The 12690-nt window shown below is 54.8% G+C and overlaps 1 protein-coding gene across 5 annotated transcripts in view; it reads left to right on the forward strand.

Annotated features, from left to right (window-relative positions):
* The first annotated feature begins 6471 nt into the window (after nt 1-6471).
* Nucleotides 6472-12690, forward strand: part of SIL1 (SIL1 nucleotide exchange factor) — a 93941-nt gene continuing 87722 nt past the window's right edge. For 2 of the 5 annotated variants that reach the window (XM_040573109.1, XM_040573112.1), the window contains exons 1-3: nt 6533-6573; nt 7636-7727; nt 10029-10148. The gene's annotated coding sequence lies outside the window, so the exon portion shown is untranslated. Of the gene's footprint in view, nt 6574-6854; nt 7468-7635; nt 7728-10028; nt 10149-12690 lie in introns of those variants that run through there. The other 3 variants (XM_040573111.1, XM_040573110.1, XM_040573113.1) reach the window with 3 other exon arrangements.

Here is a 12690-nt window from a genome sequence, read left to right on the forward strand (position 1 = left end):
ACTGGCAGCCTTGAGGGTTTCCAGCAGCAAAAAGGCTTTCAATTACTGCTGCGTGCTGCTGCTCGATAACATCTTCATTTCCCCTGCCACGCTGCCGGCAGGCTGCAGGCGGGACAGATCGGGCAGCTGGGTCCTCGCTTCACCATCGTCTGCTCTGCGCCGTGGACGTGCCTGGCCATTTCCCCAAAGCCTCGTCGTTACGGGGGTACGGAGCCGAGGCCCTAAAAAAGCAGCTCGGTCTTGTTGCTGCTTTGCAGGGCTGTTTGCTTCCCAGGTGCCCATAGACATCATCCTCCCCTGAAGTCCAGCTACTAGAGCGAAGGATGACTTGGTGCTGGGATCCCCCCTGCACCACGCAGCCCAGAGGAAGCTGAACCTCTGAAATCCCAAACCGAGATATTTAGGAACTGTATCACCTTAACTCGGCCCTTCTGGGCTGCCTCAGAGGCTGCGTCGATGTGCTCTTACACGTGCTGGCACCACGTGGGCTCCCAGGAGCTGGCCGGCTCGACTGATGTGCTTCCCTGGCAGTGTTTTGTTAGACAATATTGCTGAAGCGCTGCGTGGGGCCTGGTAACCGTTTGTAACTAATATCTGACACGGTGAAAAATCACCCCGTGAGCAGGTGCCGACACGCAACAAATATCCCCAGGTGGCAGGCAACGGGGTCACTCGCTTGCACTGCGGTGTAAAAGGAGTCACAGAGGCTGTGCCGGGCCACTTCAGAGCATCCAGCACTAGGCGTTGGTGATAGGTGATGACTTAAAGTCCATTTTTGCAGGGAATAACTGCTCATAACTATGCCTCTCCCCTATGTGTGCGGCACTGCTGAGATTTACAGCCTCCTTGTTTCCACTTTATGGGAAGCGTCCCCATTAATTGTCCTGGCGTTCGCTCCCAAACCCATGTGTGCTGTGCATCCAGGGATGCTTCGGACGCGGGGGCGAGGAAGTGGCAGCGCTGGATGTGGCCCTGGGGACCGCCGGTGCAGCCAGGCTGCAGCTCCCAGCCCCAGCCCTGTGGCAGCCAAACTGGCGGCAGTAAAAACTTCATGTTCCCATCGCAACAGTTATGCACCCGCCAGGCCCCTCTGCTCTTGTTCCAGGCTTTATTCTCCTCTCTGCTTATAAATCATGTGTAGCTTCATAGGAAATCAGCTTTGAATTATGATTTTTTTTTTGATTCATTCATTTTTTTGATCACCTTTGCCACCTTATCTAATTAAATCAAAACCCGGTATCAAATGGAAGCAGGTGAGGGAAGCCTGGGTGCCACAAACCGCTCTGCTGCGATGAGCGACGTTGCCACAGCCCGCGATGAAATGCCGGGGTTGTCTGCCACTGTGGGGCTCCCAAATAACCCAGGCTCCGCGGATGCATCCGAGGGGGAGAAGTGGCGCCGGGGGCTGACACTCGCTGGGATCCCGGCCCCAGGCTCTGCACCAGCTCGCCCGCAAAGCTTCGGCCCCGCTGGCACAGCCTCCCCGAGAGCAGGGACGGTCCCTCGGCTCGTCACATCCCATTTACTGCTCCAAAGCCTCCGAGCGATTGTCAGCAAAGCCCCGCTCGCCTGCTGGCCGTGGACGAGTCGTTTTTGGTTTTGATGGAGACTGAAACGGCGTTTGGGCTGGTGGAGACCGGAGGCTGCAAGCAGGGGCTGGCTGATGGTCCGGCAATTTGGGGAGGGTGATGCTGCGGTGGCAGAGCTGGTCCTGCAGAACCCCCCGGGTCCCAGCAGCGAGAGGAGCGATGCAGACCCCAAAAAGCCCCTCCAGCAGCTCTGCCCCCGCTTGGCAGCAGCGGCCTCAGCTGCGGTAAAGGAGAGGAGGAAGGAGGTGCCATGGGGGAACACTGTGCCCAGGGAGGGAACAAAAGACGGGTAAAGCACGCAAACTGGGTGAGAGAAAGCACTCCCAAAGGAAGCGGGGCAGCCCGGCAGCTGTGATGCTGCCCGGTCTCAAGCCTTGTGTTCAGATCTGTTCTCTCCGGATGCATCTGCACTGCAGAAAGTAGTCTGCACCGGGCTCAGGCTGGGTCACACCTCACTTTGTGAGCTGTGAAGACGTGTTTCACCATCCCAGCGTGGCACCTGCCCGGCTGTGGCTATCACCAGTGCTCTAGGAGGCAAAGCAGTGCTGTGCCAGATCTGCAGGTCGTTACACATGGCACTGCTGGAGCCTCAATTTAATCTAATTCTTTTGGAGCTACAGCAAAGGATGAGAGGAAGGAAGAGAGGAAAGGCTGGAGGGGAATAGTGTTTCGGACAACAACCCTGCTGGGACTCTCTCCCCGCACTGTAGGAACAGCGACCATCTGGCCACAAATTCATCTCTTTTGGTACGAGTGTAGAATGCAAAGCCCAGACCTGACACCTGGAAACTTGTCTGAAGTCGCCTTCAGCCTGTTGAGTTTGCTCATTATCCGGGAGAACAACACATTGCACGCCGCGCGGTTCTCTTCTCCAGCCTCGGCCCCGGGGACCGGAGCGAATCAATGCCTGGCTGCGGCGCTGGGATGCCCCGGCACCGCTCCCCGCGCGCCGGCTCAGGAAACAGCCGCGAGCACCGAGCCGCACGCAGGCTGAGCGTGAAATCTCCCCCGAACGCCCAGCAATTATGGCACAGCCATTATCCCTCCTTAAATGCACTGTGTGCTCTTCGCTCACTGGGCACCACGTTTCTGGGGAGCGCGTGGTGCGGGGATGCTGCTTATCATTCTCGGGGTTGTTTTAGAAAAAAAATAAAAAGATAATAGTAGGAAAACCTCCTGGATTGTTCATTGGAAATATAAGGGAGCCACACACCACTAGGAGGGTGGCTGCAGCTGAGCACATGACGCTCCTGGGCACAAACTCACGTGTTTTTGCTGAAGAAAATCTGAATTTCTGGTCAGGTGGCCCAGGAGTCACCCCAGGTCACTGAGCACCATCCCTGCAGCCACCATGCCATCTCGCCTCCTGCCCCGAGGCTGTGCCCGCTGGCTCTGCTTGGCACAGTGCAGGAGCATCACTCCTGTCCTCGCCCAATCATTGGAACCGCTTGCAAATACTGCTTGAAATCGAGTAATTATGGCCAGTGGCAAAGGCAAGGAAAAGTTTTACCAACTCAGCTTCTCTTCCTACTGATCCCCTGGAGCAAAGTCCCAAGCACAGGGACTCACGCAGGGCGCTGGCATCTCTCCTCCCAGCTCACATGAGTGGGACACGTGGAGACGCAGGGAGTGTGGCTGTCCCCGGGAAACGAGCTGGAAGGTGCCCCCAGTATTCTCCCCTCCGAGGGCAGTGCCAAAAAAGCTGTTCTTGTGAGCAACCCTGACATGAGCATCACTTTGATTGCCACCACATCACTCGTGGGGAACTTCTCACCCAAAGCGCGAAATGTTAAACTTGTCAAGCTGCTGGCTGAGAAGCTGCCAGTGCCGTTTCACAGGAATAACCCACTTGTGCTCTCTTGGCTTTCCTGATTTCCCCTTTGGAGCCCGACCGGGATGCTGGGTGCAGGGAGACCAGCCCCGCAGCCCACCCCACGCTCAACCTGAGCAGCAGAGAGCAACGCCTGCCCCTGGCAGGAGGTCTTTAGACACAAGAAATCAATTGCATGAAGTGCAAATTCACCGGTTGACACCGCCGTCCGCAGGCAGAGCGGCTGTTCACTGCGGTGTGCGACGCTTTGGGCTGCAGGGATCGGTGGCTCCGCGTTCGTTAACGCTCTGGGCCACTAACGATGGCCAGAAGTGGCTGGAAACAGAGACAACTGACATCTGATGGATTAATGCTGCCTCCCATGCAGCCCGATGATCCATCAATTACCTATCTGCTTAGTCCCTTTCTCCATCCTTTTACAATCTAAATAGCGCATTTTATAGTCACTGCTAAGTGATGTGATCAACATCAATTACCTACTGAAAGAGAATCAAGTCCTGATTTAAAATTAAGTGCTGCATTTTGCCATGTTCTTTATATGTAGCCAACAGAATAATTGCAGTGACATAAAAACTAATTACACAACTCCACAATTAGGCCTCCCTCCTAGTGCTGTGATTGTCTTCAAGTACATTGATGAAAAATTACTCCCAGCCCCGAATTACTCTCTCACACCCATCTTCTTCAGTACCTTTAGAAAAAGCTTCCATCCCATCAGATCGAACAGGCACTGTTGAAGAACTCGATCTCGAAATGCAAAAGATAATATATGCAGAGCATGGGTTTTTTTAATCTCTTTGATGTGCGTGCGATTTCAGAAGGGGGGATTAGGCTGGCATTGCCCAAGGATGCAGCAGCACGTCTCTCTGGGCAAGCATCTTAGCAAGACTTTCCAGGCTGCCTGGGGCTGGCGTCCGACACTGCTCCCGCTGGGATCCATGGCACAGGCTCCCGCCTTTTGCTGCAGCTCCCAAGCCCCCAGAACGGGCCATGGGAATGCAGGGAGCCGTAGGGATGACCCAGAGGGCTAGCTCATGCACTGGGGCAGCAGCAGGGCTCCACAGTCCTGGTTCATCTCCTCGCATATGGGCCAGACCCACAGCCGAGCTCAGCCACCCCCAGGGCAGCAGTCACTGCACCTTCCCCTTCCCTGAAAGCTCGGGGTTGTCGGGATCCAGGTTTTTCTTTTGGGGAGGAGGGGGACTTTATTCTTCTCAATGCTCCAAAAGATTTCCAGTAAAACCCCAATAAACAGGAGAGCAGAGGCAGAGCTTATACGAAGGAGCTCTTTGCCTCCTGCTGATGTTCCTCCAGCACCTGCTGCCTGAATTTTACTTTTTATCTCCCATCTGCAGCAGAGCAATTATCTCCTGCGGCCAAGGCTCTCTGCTGCCCAGGGATGGAGCAGAGCACTCTTGGGCTGCACCAGAGGGAAGGACGAGCGTGAGACCTGTGTCACACCACCCGGCTGGGGCAGGGTGTCCCCAGCAGGTGTGGGGACAGCTGGGCAGTCACTTTGAAAAGGGTCAGCAGCCAAAGAAGTTCAAGACCCATCATTGCACCAGGGCAGAGATGTCCCAGCCCTCCTCTGGATGTCACTGACAACCACAGCTTCCGAGAGACCTCTGGTTATCCCCGTCTGCGGGACTCCCACCAGAACAGATCCACATGGCAGGAACAAAAGGGAACAGCGGAACCCAGCTCGCCTGCCCGGCCGGGGAGACCACAGAAGGCCTTCAGCCGAGATGGGTGAAGCTGCTGGCAGTGCTGCTCTGGTGAGCTGAGGGCCCAGGCTGACCATGGGAGGAGAGGGAAAAGGCTGGAGTGTGCAGTGCTTCAGCTGAGGACCAAGAGTTATGCCTTGCCCAAAATCACATACCTGCCTGAAAAACCGTGGCATTAAAACTTAATAAATCTGTGAAGCACTTCTGATGGGCTTTGTGGGTTTTGATTCTGAGGTGTTTATATCCGACCTGGAAAGATTGAAAACATTTCATTTACTCTGAATTAAGGCTGAGATTTTCCTACAATCCATCACCTACTGCTGGAGGCACAAAACGCATGAGGTTTGAGAGAAAAGGAGGGCAAAGCCCCAATTGTAGTGCAGTGCTCAGCACTGTCCCTGCCAGAGCATCGCAGCATTGCTTACGGCCGTGTTAGTGGCAATGTTGGCGCTTATTCCTGGGCAAAGCTTCCTCAGGAACCCCAGCACAGCTCCTTCCCCTCCTTGTCCTTGTGGCTCACAGGGAAAGCCAGCTCCCAGCTGCTCCCATGCCCGGGGAAGGCAGGAGAGGCAGCCTGTGCACCTTCCCTGGCCTCTCGCCTCCCTCCCGGGGGACGCCGGGTGCCAGGGCTGGGAACAAACACCCTTCTGCTTCCCTGCAGCCTCACTATCTGCTCAAGACATGCAAAGACCAAAGGGTGCAGACCTGCAGCCAAAATAGCAGTGAGGGGCATGGGTGTCACCTCCTCCACCCACCCAGTGTGGGGACAGCGTGAGGAGGCACCAGAACGGCTGCCAACGAAGCTGGCAGCCAAAGGCAAATTTTCCCAGCTGCAGTATCGGCCCTTTTCTCTCTCCTGACAGCACCAAGGACACGGGGCCCCTTGCACAGCACCCTGTTGTCCCACAGCAGCGTGCTCTGCAGCACGGTGCTCCCCACAGCACGGCAGGGATGGCTGCAAAGTACAAATGCCACATTTCATTTGCCTCTTCTCCCAGCTTGTGCTGGCTAGGCAGTTTTTGGACAAGCTGCCTCAGCAGCTCCAAGGGACAGGGGGCAGTGACAGGTTATGGCCATGGGGGGGACAGCAGTGCCAGGGGGCTGCTTCACACTGCGGGACAAACAAAAAGCCTGCGGCCTCAGGATCAACAGCCCGGCCGGCTGCCGGGCCCTGCAGCCCGGGTCGCCTCGGGGGTGCCCCTCAGGAGGGCTCCGTGCCCTCAGGAGGGCTCCGTGCCCTCAGCATGGCGCCGTGCCCCCAACATGGCGCCGTCCCCTCAGCATGGTGCCGTGCCCTCAGCATGGCGCCGTGCCCCCAACATGGCGCCGTCCCCTCAGCACGGCGCCGGCTCCGCACCCCCTCCCCTCAGCCGCGCTCCCGCCCTCGTGGGCGGGCGGGGCCGGGGCCGCGCACGCGCAGTGCGGAGCGGTGAGTGGGGGGCGCGGCGGGCGGCGGGCGCGGGGGCGCGCATGGGGCCGGGGCCGCGCACGGGGAGCCCCTGAGGGGCCGGCGGCGGCTGGGGCTGGGCGCTGCGCACCGCAGTGCGGCGGGGACGGGGTCTGCGCTAGGCCCCGAGGTGGAATAAAGGAGTTTGTTGTGGCCCGAGGGCGGCTGGGGAGCGCAGGCAGCCGCCTGGGCTCTCGTGTTGTCGAAATAACCGGAAAATAATAAAAAATAAAGGCCGTGCTGTGTGCTCCAGCTAGGGAGAGCTCAGCTGTGCCCCGACCCGCTCACACCCCCACTGAGGTGGCCCCAAGGTGTCCCAGGGCACGGCTGCAGCGCGGGGCCGCTCACGGGGCTTTTCCTTCAGGGTCTGGGCTCGGCGGTGCGGTTTTTAGCCTGGGTTTTAAAACTTTACTTAGGGACGCGGTTGCGTACGGCCCTCTTAGTGCAGACTGAGTGAAACCACAACCGGTGCGTGAAGCCGGGGGCCGAGCAAGCGGGGTATCTGCGTACAGGCGCTGCTGGGGCGTCACCTCAGGGTGTTTGGCTCCAGCAGCGGCTGGCGCTCCTGCTGAGGTAGCCTCTGACAAATAACCAACGCCGCCCGCCTTGCAATGTGGCCTGGGTTTATACTAACAAGGTCTGTCGGCGCCGTTTCCTCGTGGCAAGTTATTTTTTGGTGTTTTGCTGCTGGAACTGGCCTAGTACAAACACAGTTTAGGGGCACAAAGCGTAACTTTGCTGACACCGTTTAATTTGCTCGCCAGAGAAGTACAGGCTGCCCAAGCAAAGGCACTTCTGCCACCTGTGCAGGGAGGCTGCTCCAGCCCGCGGCTGCGCTGCAGGGCTCTCAGTGCAGTAGTGTGGGTCAGGAAGCAGGTAACGTGCCCCAGTGTTTACCAGACGTGTTTCTGATCCGCGTCATCCTTTAGAATTTGTTTATGCTCTAGGGGTAGTGCTATTAGGGGATGGACTTCATTCTTTCTCTCTGTTTTTCCCTAACCCTGCCTTTAAATGACCGGGCTGGCCCACACTGATATTTTTCAGCCACCTCCAAGGTGTTTTGTGGTGGAAGCATCCAGAATACTGACCCAGAGACTTCTGACGTTCAATTTGGTATAGGAGTGCAGCTGACAGAGGTGAGGACCATGTCTGCAGGTTCCTGGGTCTGCCTTCTGTATGGCCATGTGTTTGCTAGATCTTAAGGGGTACAAATATGTTTCTGTTAAAGAAATAAGCTGGAAACAGGCAGTTCCTGATGAGGTGTCAGCTCAGCCCTTCAGCCTGCAAAGCTCTGCCCGTGCCCTAGAGACTGCTGGTGTTGGTCCTGCCACTGCCACCTCCTTTCTCACTGTTGAGAATTTCTTCAGCACGAGCAATAAAAAGGCTGCAAAAACTTTCGATCACCCCCAAGCCCTTTTTCTTTCCCTGCTCTTACCTTGCAAAGAAATGGAGGACTAATTAAATACCAGTGTTGTCAAGCTGGGCAGGTGTGATTGAAAGCACATCAACTCTACACTGAGAACATCAACTCTACTGCAAGGCAGTGGATTATTGCGATAAATTTAGGGATAATAGTCAGTCCTTCTACGTGCTAATCCTCTCTGCTACCAACTCCCTCTGTGGCTTTCATAACCCACCTCAGCTCTGTTACCACTCAGGTTTCCCCTCTGAGAAATAATGTTTAACTTTCCACGCATGGAGTAGGTGGATCAGCTTTAATTAAGATTTGTTGAGCGCTTTGTTGATAAGCTCCCTATAAAGCTGGTTATTATTTATTATTAACACAGATATTCTTAGCGCCTGAAATGAATAATGCCACAACACTGGGGATCTTCTGGGAAACAGCCATGTGGAAGGAGACGGCATGTGTTAACAAAGGCTTTGTCAAATTTCTTCTGGCTGCAGTTTGCGAGGCAGCGTGTTCGTAAAGCTCCCTTTCCAAAAAAGAAAAATAAATAAATACAATTTGAGTTGCTGTGAAATCTTAAATGTTCCTGGAAGTTAAGCCCTAATTCTGCACAGGACTTGTGGCTCTTGCCCACTTGCCGGATTGCTGGCAGAGCCTTCAGCCGGGGTTTTGCTCAGTGTGGTGCAGCTGTGCGTGCATCTATCAGCTGCATGGGCACAGCTGCTCTCACGCTCTGTGAAATACCTCGTTTCAGTGAGCACTTAGATCCTCGCAGTGCTTTTGGTAAGGATTGCTGCCGGTGCCTCTGGCGTGGCAGGGAGCTGAGCTGGGTGAGGATGCGGGAAGGCTGCAGCCCATGGCACAGGTTGGCCTGGTGGCAAGTGCAGCTGAAGAGCCTCATTTCTGAAAGGTACCACAGACATGAATTGGAGCGGGTACGGCCGTGCTCGTGCTGTGTTGCTGTGTGGGTGCCCTTTCAGCAGCGTGAGCAACTCTATTGTATTTTTGGGAAGAGAAGGCTGTTAATTTAGCTCTTATATGTCACTGCTCTAGTGGTGTAGGAGTGGCCAGATGGAGGGTGCTAAAACGAAATATGGGGCTGGAAAAGCCACCTTGTCCCTGCTCCTGTCCCGGGGCTGGATGGGGGATGCTCAGGGTCAGACTGATGGCAGCGGGTGCTGGCTTAGTGTTAGGGTGCAGGCATGTTCCCGTAGGGCTGTGGCAGGACCCCTGACGTGGGTCTCCGTGGGTATCGCCCGGTGCCTGCGGTGCCTCCTGTGTCCCCAGCTGTGGGTCCTGGTCCCTCACACCTGGGGTGAGCTGTGATGTGCGGCTGTGGCTGCACGATACCTCGCCTAACTCTCCTTTGCAGCAAAGGTAGCAGCCTGCTGCTGTCTCTTGCCTTCAACAAGCAGGGAGACCCAGCTGATGGTTGTCCTTCTTGTAGGAACTGTTAGGTGCTGAGAGCTGGAACAAGTCCGGAGGGGAGCGGGGATGCAGAAACCCTTCAGCAGCTTCCTACGAGCTGCCTATGTTATGTCGCTGCCTGCTCCTGTCGTGGCACAGCCCTTCCAGTTCGTGCCTTTGGGAGGAGCAGGACCAGCACCTAGCTTCCAGCTCTGCCCTCCCCGGCCTAGCTGCGTTTGCTAATTCCCTTTCTTGTCTTACAGAGCTGTGAATTTTATGCTGTTAAATCCCAGAATGGTGTTTAGTTCGTTGCTGCTGGACCTGTGGTGCTGCAACGCTGACACACGTTTTTAGTCTAGTTCCTGATTTTCTTCGGCATTACCTCCGTCAAGAGGTTTTCCCCCGTGCTGCATTTGTGCATCTGATCTTTGCTTTTGCTTTCTCCAAGGGTAGTTCTTTGCCTTGTTTTTACTGCTTTTCTTTTTATTGATCTGTGGGATTTTTTTTTTGGAATTTTACTTCAGTTTATCAATTCTGATCATGACCTCTGGAGTGCTTCTAGCTCTTAACTGCTGGGCGTCCTTTCAGGTTGTATAAAAGTACTTTCTCTTTCATTCTGCAGGCCATGAATGGAAAGGATGAATAGAAGCAGACTTGGACAGAGCTCCAAGGGTCCCTACGTGACGTTTTCTCCCTTTGCAACAGGGAATCGCTGAAAGCTACCCCTGGAGCGCACGCGTGGGTGAGTTGCTTTGTTTTCCTTCTCCAGCCAGTACTGCGCCTCATTAAGGTGAGCTCACCTCGTCTCGATTCTTCTGGGTTGCCAAAAAGCCTCTGAGGGATATGGGGAAAAGCCTGCTCTAGCTCCCTTGTGCTGGCTGGAGGTGTGATGGGCAGCTCTCTTGAGGGGGAATTGTGCCCTGTTTCTGAAGGCTCGGGTGATTTTCGGGAGCTTTCATGAATCTCGTTGAACACAGTGTGTGTTCTGCAAGCTGGACTTTCGCTAGGCCTAGGAGACATCCCTGTGGGAGCAGTTGGAGGATGCCTTGTTCCAGCAGCGCTCTGCTTGTCACCTTCGCAGTGCAAACTGAGCTGAGGAGGAGGAGTTGCTTTAACTGATGAAATAGCCTTAATTAGGGAAAATGTCAGTGTCCAGACAGTGCTCTAACTGCCCCCAAGTTTTGTCAGTATGGAGCTGCTGTGTTCAACTTTCTGAAGGTGAAGAGGCTGGTCCTCTTACAAAGTGTGCTTCAGTCCACTGTAACATCTTTCTTTGCACATCTGTGTAACTGGGGGGTGAAACTCGGGCCCCCAGAATTCAAGGAGAGCTCAGGGTTCCTCTGTTTTTCATCCCTTCCTCCTCTCAAGGCTGGTAGCTCGAGGTGCCTGGCCACAGCTGCTGCCTCTGGCTGTGCTTCATCACCAGCGTAAGGGAGAAGCTGTGCCGTGCTAGTTCTTGTGTTTGAGCAATAAACTCCATGGCTGATGTCGGCACCCTGACCAAATTTCAATTCCAGGGAAGAAAATTCAGCCTCCCCAAAGCACGCCTGTGATTTCTGTTGGATTTTTCCTCATTTCTTGCAGCAGGGGCTATGTGCTGTAGCTAAATATCGGTGGAGAGGTTGCGTTCCACTCTGGATACAGTTGAGTCTTGCTGGTGGATAAATTGCAGCCTGAATCCAGGTTGTAAAGCCCTCTGGACTTCACAGGATGCAAGAGGCTGTATTTTATCCCAGGTGCGGGTTTGCAGATAAGTCGGGAGGATTTTCAGTGAGCAGGCTGTAAGAGTTCTGGTTACGCTGGTTGTCTGCACAGCCAGACTCCCTGGCAAATAACTGAAAGGCCTGCTGCAGAGAGAGACAGAGGAAGATGGGAGGGTGTGTTAGAGACCTCTGGGTCACTGCGATGGGGGAAGGACGATGCAGATGTTGGTCTGGAAGAGACACCGAGCCAGGTATACTCCTTTAAGCCCCTACAGAAAAGACAGTTTTTTGTCTTTTTTTAACAGCTGCCTATTTTGAACCAAAATAGTTGCTTTAATGAGAGTTTTTAAAGGTTTAACTGTTAATTTTAGAATTTTTATTTCAAGCGTGCTTTCATAAAATTAACTTTTTCGACGCAGAACGCTTTAATGTCTTCCGTGTTGGTGCTCATTTGCAAGAAATCTATGTGCAATTATTTCTTATGTACCAGTTAAATCTATCAGCCAACAGATGTCAAGTGTAGCAAAAATGCTATAATAATATTATGGTCTAATAATAGTTATAATGATTCTAATTACCTGGCACGGCTTTTGAGAGAGGCAGATTTGGAAATTAGCGCAAATGAAATGTTTAACCTTGAACTGCAGAAGGAGAAAATGGGCACTCGCGCAGCTCCTTGGGCTGCAGCCCGGCCCCCCCAGCAGACACCCCCTGCCCGTCCTTTCCTCGAACGAGTCGGAGGGACGCTCTGCTCCGGTTTGAAGCGTTAAACCCTCGTTCTCGGCACGTCCAGGGATGGAGAAGAGCGCTGTAGGTGAGCAGCTTTCTGGAAGTACCTGTGACCGGGAGGCTCGCTCGTTCTGAGCCTCGTGCTGCAGTCTAGCCGCGCTTCCCGAGCGCTGCTGCTGCCTGCTGATTGCGATGCGCGCGGATCCCTCCTGCCTTGGGAGGGCTGCGGGAGGCTCAGCAACCTTCATCCTTTATGCGAGCCGGTCGTGCCGCTTCTAAGCGCCAGGGAGGCTTCGACGCAGCCTGAGAGGCGCAGAGCCAGCCCCAGCCTGCCTTGGTGCTGATGGGAGAGCGGCTCTAGGGGCGAGTGGGCAGCAGCGCCTGGTCCCGAAACGCCTGGTCCCCGTGGAGGTGGGAAGGAGGGGACACGTCAGCAGGCAGGGGACAGTCGCACTGCTGGGCACGCGAGTTCGGTGCTTGCTTGGCCTTCGACAGCCGGGACCTGCGTGGGCCCTAGCGGAGTCTCTGGCCCCAGTGCAGGAGGGGTGCTCTGTGTGCCAGCTCTTCTGTGCAGCTCCCGGTGCACCTCTACCAGTTTTTTCCTTCAGGAAGGATCCTGGGCAGCTTTTTCATACGTTCAGGTGGTTTTTGGCCAACGTTGCCCTGTGCTGTGTGTCTTGGGGAGCTCAGAGCTTGATGCATAATGGATTGCTCCTTGCCACAGCTGCTCGTTTTACTTTTGTGATGTGAAGTTGGTGAGGAGTCCGTGGTTCACAGGGAAGGATCCTTTACACAGAGGAAGCCCAGGATAGGCTGGAAGTTGACAGCTTTCAATGATTATATGCCAGGCTG

This window comes from Cygnus olor, chromosome 14, assembly GCF_009769625.2.
Source record: "Cygnus olor isolate bCygOlo1 chromosome 14, bCygOlo1.pri.v2, whole genome shotgun sequence".
Taxonomy (NCBI): Eukaryota; Metazoa; Chordata; class Aves; order Anseriformes; family Anatidae; genus Cygnus; species Cygnus olor.